Source organism: Crinia signifera, chromosome 6 (assembly GCF_055691185.1).
Source record: "Crinia signifera chromosome 6, ASM5569118v1, whole genome shotgun sequence".
NCBI classification, from domain to species: domain Eukaryota; kingdom Metazoa; phylum Chordata; class Amphibia; order Anura; family Myobatrachidae; genus Crinia; species Crinia signifera.
In genome coordinates this window covers 170,427,407-170,434,221 of record NC_139222.1, presented here as the reverse complement: position 1 = coordinate 170,434,221, position 6,815 = coordinate 170,427,407, and the positions used below count along the sequence as shown (strand labels likewise).

The following is a 6,815-nucleotide window of genomic DNA, read 5'->3' as shown; positions in this document are numbered from 1 at the left end:
CCCCAGCCTGACCCTCCTTCACTGTATGTCCGCCACTCTGCCCCCTCCCTTCTCTGTATGTTTCCCAGCCCCTTGTGTGAGCCAGAGGAAGGAGAGGCAAAGCAGGCACTGCAAGGACAGGAGATGCTTGGGCTCCCGTTGCCGCCCTCCTCTGCTCTGCATGTTACGGGAGCAAGCTTCCCCCTTGCTGCCCCCCTCCCCAAACACTGCTGTCACTGTGTTTGAGGGGTAGGGTGATATACGATTGCAGCAGCAGGGGTAGGACGCCAAACACATCTCTTTGTGGCGGCCAGTACCTCCTCACTGCAGCAGACAGCAAGGTAAAGGTGCGCTCGCCGGAGCCCCACCTTAAGTGTCCTGTGCTGTGCTTCCCATATCTGATGCTCTGCCCGCTTCCAGCTGGAGGCTGAGGGCCGCTTGAAATGACAGCACGGGCCGCAGTTGGCCCCCGGGCCTGACTTTGGACATGCCTGGTTTAAGGTATAGTGTAGTTAGTGGGGAAGGGGTTAGTTGGTATAAGGGCTCCAGGTATGCCTAAATTGGGGATAGGTTATACAGGGTGGGGGGTTGTGGGGCAAGTTTGTTTTTGAGATTCTTTTTAATTTTTATTTTGGGAAGTTAGGCGTATATGTTTTATTTCAGGGTACTTTGGGCACTGAACAATATACTATATGAGATTCTAACTAAACAGGAGGATACTGTTTACTTGGTATACAATTATCCTTTCACTATATATTCCACATAGCCATTGTCTGGTCTTGCCCGAATGGTGCCTTCGGGGAAAGAGGTAACACGACTGCTTATTTGAGATATTCGCTGTCCATATGTTCTGTATACCATGTTTGTCTACATGCGACTATATAATTCTGCTGTTTTCACTCCTGTTTGTCTTGTAGCCATATATTATTGCCCTACCTACCCTCGTATGTGTACCTTTTCAAATAGATTTTCAAATCATATATTCAAAGTGCATAGTGCAAAAAGGATCACCAACGTTTCCGGGTACAGATATCCCTTTTTCAAGGTGCATAAACCACTGTGCAAAAATAAAAGAGGACCCCTTACCTTAAATACCGGTAGGGGAACTTAGTGCAGACACATTTCCCTTTCCTCTGTGTCGGTACCTGCAAGCTGAAGGGTGACCTGCGGCGACCCCTGAGTGCTGTTTCCAACAAGCGGGACCCCCGAGAGGTACAGCCCGGCAATCTGGACGTCAACGAGCGATTTGCGGCTGGGGAACAGTCACTCCTGGCACCGGCGCTTGCAACACGGTGTCACGTCGGTTGATGAGACGCTATCCCCTCGATCTATAGCCGCATTGCTGCTTGCCATCAACGTGCTCCCTGTGGTGGAGTATCCTAAGCTCCACACTGGTTGAGCCCATATATACAGCATCACCTGAGGATTCCATCTGCCGTTGCCAGGATTGTACTATCAATCATTTCGTCTATCTCAGTTTGGATACTATATTATACAATACCACATCATGTTGTAATAAGGACTCAGCTTCATTTATGAACAATTGATTCTTCTAAGGACAACGTCACACCTTTCCCATATATTACCATAAACTGGCTCCCCACTCATATTTGGACACTATATCTACCAGCTTATAAGTTGGTAATTGGACACAATTTACAAGTATATCTTTATTTGAATACAGTTTAAAATTGCTATAGGTACAAGTGGATTTAATTGTGCAATATTATATTTACATGCATTTATTTTAAGTGATATGAGTACATTTTTATTATTTTTTTATAAATAACATTGTGTGTTTAATCCAGTGCGCTCTCTAATTATTCAGAATAATTATTTGTTTTTGCTTTTTGATTGGGGTACAGTGTATATCCCCTTGGGAGCTGCCATATCGAAAAGCACTTTGTTTGGAACAATTTATTGTTAATAGCGCCCGATTTCTTTGGTATAGTATATAAATAACTGTATCAGCCGCGGGCAGCCAGTGATGTGCATACACACTGAACAATATTGGCCGCCAATATTGTTCAGTGATGTCGCTGAGACCCGCGGAACATGCCGGTCGTTTGGCTATATAGCCAAACTGACCTGCATGTTCTGCAGACTTCAATTACTGTTAACGACATGCGGAAGCTCAGATTGTTAATGATATTGGGCCTGATTCAGACCTGCTCGTGTGGCTGCAAACACTTTCACACTTTCACCATCAAATGATTCTGCACCTTCCTGCCTAGACTTACTCATGCTGGGAAGACTGTGGGGTGAAAGAGGCCGCTGATTATGTCAGCGACTCTCCCTCCCAACGGCTGGGGAGCATCTGCGTTTTCTGGGGCACTCCCATAAAACTCTGCATTACAGCCTCCAAATTCCCACAGGGTGTCAATCACCCTGCAAGTAGCCTGCGAAGGCTAACCTGCGGATGGACGGCTCATGCGTGCGCACTGCATACCGTGCGAGGTTGTTCGATTATAGGACGGGTTCGCAGCCCATCCAAATGGGTCTGAATCGGGCTCATTGAGTGTACACACTAGACAATATTGTGAACATTACTGCTTTGAATTCCCTTTTTGAGTGATATTGTTAACAATATCGCCTAGTGTGTATGGGGCTTAACACACTACTGTGAACTGGAAAAAAGCTGCCATTCTATTTGTACATAAAATGCAGAAGTTTCAGTAAGAAACATCTGTAAATATTGCTAACATTAAAAGGACTGTTGGCCTTCTGTACCTGTTGACCTTTTGTACTGTCAAATTTTTACATGTCATCCTATTGACCCTGTCGGCATATTGGCTGTCTCCCTTATCACTATCAACCTTCTGACTGTCTATTTGTTAACACACACCCATATCAAGACTGGCCCGAGAGGTCATACAACTATCATAGTCGTACAACATCAATGTAGTGCAATATCATGATGGCAATCTTACATTACCAGGGAAGTCCAGGAATAAAGCATTTTCTCCCTGAAGGAGAGGGTCAGGTAGGCAACCCGGCCTATAGGCCGCCATACACTATGCGATTTGGGCCCGATTTGACAAGATTCGGAGGAATCGGGCCGTGAAATCGGGCCAAATCGCATGTGCAGACATCCCATCCGACCCGATGCGTGGTCCCGTGCGCATCGGGTCGGATTCGGGAGGTCGGACGGGCTGCACATAAGATTTGTTAAATCTTATGTACAGCCCAAGGCGGGCAGGGGACGCAGCGTATAGTACGTGCAGTGGAGGGAGCCGAGCGGGGGACTGTAAGCAGGGAGCCGGGCTAGAGAGGCAGTGGGCACACTATCCTGGGTGGGGGGGGGAATGCCGCAAATAGATACTTCCAGGCGGTGAACGCCGCAAGGGGATCAGAGACAGAGACCGGGTAGCGTAGGGGAAACCGGGCACATAGAAATGAATGGACAGCCAGTAATTGGCTGAGTGCTCTCTGACTGAGAGAGCTCTCAGCCAATCACTGACTGTTAATTCATTTCTATGTCCGCCCGCTGCTGCCCGGCTTCCCCTACGCTACCCGGTCTCTGCTCTCTGGTCCCCTCGCGGAGTTCACCGCCTAGACCAGTTCGCCCACTGCCTCCCCTGCCTGGCTCCGTGCTTGCAGTCCCCCGCTCGGCATCTGGCTCCCTCCACCGCAGGTACTACAGGCTGCGTCCGCTGCCTGCTTGCAGCCCCCATGCCCTGCTCAGCTCCCGGCTCCCGCTGACAGCAGCTCCCCGGGGAGGACTGCATGTGATAAATCGCATGCGATTTATCACATGCAAAACCTGGCACTTCAAGGGCCTTATTCAGATTTCATCGGTACTGCGCGCATTCGCACGCAGTACCGATGTTGTGCGTCTGCGCATGCGCAGGCGTGTATCTGCGCATGTGCAGGCGCATGGTGCGTGCACCCACGGCGACCTTTCGGGTCGCCGGGTGCACACTCCCATGGCAGCGAGGGGGGGGGCGGAGATGGGCGGGGAGCGCCGGGCTGCCCCATTACCATATGGGAACGCCCAGCGTTCCATGGGCGTTCCCATGAGAACGCTGGGCATTCTCATGGAAATGAGGCAGTGACGCGGGTGTGGGGGGCGGGTGGCTGACATCACCGGATGTCAGCTGCCCGGCCGTATCCACGCCAGCGTGCACGCATATATACGCAACTGAAAAGTCAGTTATATATACGTGCACGCTAAACATCATTCGATGGTCGGTGACCATCGAATGATGTGGGCGGACACCCCAGCAAAGCGAATGGATGTTTATGCAAAACATCCATTCGCTGCTGTGGGGGCAAAGCCGCAATTTGCTGGGGGGGCGGGTGTGCGTGCGTTCGCCGGGCGGGGTTTGGTGGACTCACAAGGCTGTGAATTCGCAGCCTTGCGAATCAACCTGAATAGCCCCCCAAGTGCCAAATTGTATGTGACCCCCCCAGGGGAGTTGTCAGTAGATTTGTAGACTTCGGACAAGTCGGTCTAATGTATGGGGGCCTTATGTCTACAATCCTGATCGTAATCCTGATCTAGCAATCTCAACCAAATTCCTGATACCCTTCTACATGATTCTGCTTAAACCATACCTGCATAGAAGTGTTTTCACCTTGAACACACCATACCAGAATGGACAGTTTATATGCACGCTTGCTCTATACTCAGAATATCTAGATGCTTAAACCTGTACTCCCAGTCTGAAGCATATTTGTTATCAAAGTATAACAACCAACTTTAATTTAATTCTGCGATTTAAATTATCATCAGGTGCCACAGAAATTATCATCCAGCACCCATACTACTCAGTGAGATCAGTTGGGTGACTTATATGTATACCACTAGTCTGTGCTCTTTTTAATAAGTGCTACACATAACGCTCAAAAGGACCGTACCAAAAATGTTCAGAGTCCTACTATCCCACTCAGCATTCTGATTCCCCGGTGTGCCTTTGGTGTTCAGAATAATTATACACGGACACCAGGAACATTAACTTTTTTCCCCCAATTTTTGGGACCGTGGGTACATTTATTCATTTTTTTCAATTTTTTCAATTTTTATATCTCCCCCAGCACTCTGTCCTTTCACCTTAGAGGAGCTATCGCATGACCCTCTGACTCTCATCAAACCATCCAATGCGTGCATGATGGTTGACAGCAGAGATGGGGATGATGTTTGTTAGCATCTCCTTCAACTGCTAATACTATTCACCTCGTGGCTCTCTCATTCACCCAGTCTGTGCGACCACCCCTGCAATGCTCAATGGTAACAGGGTTGCTCTGCTCTGATCTGTCTGAACAGCAGAAGTCCACCTTGGCTCATCCACCTTATTGACACCGGAAATACCCAGGCAGGGTTATACAGCCATACTTCACTGGACCGCCTGTATCCCATCCGAACACAGCAGCTAAGCAGTGATAGGCTGGATCAGTACCTGTATGGGAGACCTATAGGGAATATCCGGTGCTGTATTCAACTACTGGAACAGTACGTCTGTCGGTACCGCTGAGGTGTAGCCACAACAACTTTGATCCTTCCCCTCCCTCTCCCCTCTCTGCATTTAGCAATTGTTACCTAATGGTACCGACACTGCAGTAGAAAATCTAGTGGTGGTGGGCTGTGTCCAGTGTCTCATTTGCCATTACTAGATTATATATAAAATTGTCATTTGGCAAACTATATCTGAAAACATTTTCGCATCTTGTATTACTTTAATGAATTGGACCGAGTTCTCGGCAGGAGCCTTTTACTATTTTTAGACTCCATAAGATATACACAAGGGGTGCAGACATAAGCATATATAAGCAATGTTTTTTTTAAAATAAAGCTTAACATTAAAAGTTACGTTTTATTCAACATCATCTATACATTTACTAATTTTATTACATAAAGCGTGCCCCAAAAACCTATTGGTTCTTCCTCAGTCTTTTCTCATAGACTACCCCTTTCAATCTATGTTCCCTACCACATGTACAGAAATTCGAGGGTTAATTTGTTGGGAGCCAATTAACCTACCTGTATATTTTTGGATTGTGGGAGGAAACCGGAGTGCCCGGAGGAAACCCACGCAAGTACGGGGAGAATATACAAACTGTGCACAGTTAGAGCCATGGTGGGAATTGAACCCATGACCTCAGCACTGTGAGGCAGTAATGCATTGTTAATAATATAGTGCGTACATACTAGGCAATATTCATGATATATTTTTAATGATATTATTTTTGTGCATATCATTAACAACGTATTGTCAAGTGTGTATGAACATTAAGTGTAATTAAGATATCGTTCTCAACTTGTGATGTACTTAATAGCAGTACTGACATTATAGATAGAATTAATATTATTAACACATCTATGGTTATTGTATATTTAGAATTGAGAAAACTTCCTGTCTGTTGTCTGCTTGTATATTTCATTCATATAAATCAAGTGTGTCTAGTTTCGTATATGGTAATCTGGACAATGCCAACATTAGCCATATAACTCCTGAGTTGTAAAGGTTTGGTTTGCTTAGAAGCTCTACTTTCTTTTCCGCTTAAGTACATGCCTCCCCTTGTTCTCTTTTTATTCAGCTCCTAGACTGCGCAGAATAATTCCGTTTACTGTGAAATGTAACTATAGAAACAGGATTCAGATATTAAATATCAAGCTACAAAGTCCTGTTTTCACTCTTCACAAAGACGGAGATGTTTCTTTCTTCCGTGTATAAGTGCACTCTGACACTGAACTGATAATTTCATACATGAAAATAGACATTTTTCTCAGAAAGGCTAGAAGGAGATCAGTACAGTACCAAAGATATAACACAAATGTATCCATTAATAAATAGGCCAAGATTTAGTTATATCGCAAATCATACTTATTATTTTAC

General features: G+C 46.2%; 1 pseudogene; it reads left to right on the top strand.

Annotated features, from left to right (window-relative positions):
• Positions 1-5,300: 5,300 nt before the first annotated feature.
• LOC146011638 (5S ribosomal RNA) lies at positions 5,301-5,419 on the top strand (annotated as a pseudogene).
• The last annotated feature ends 1,396 nt before the right edge of the window (positions 5,420-6,815 follow it).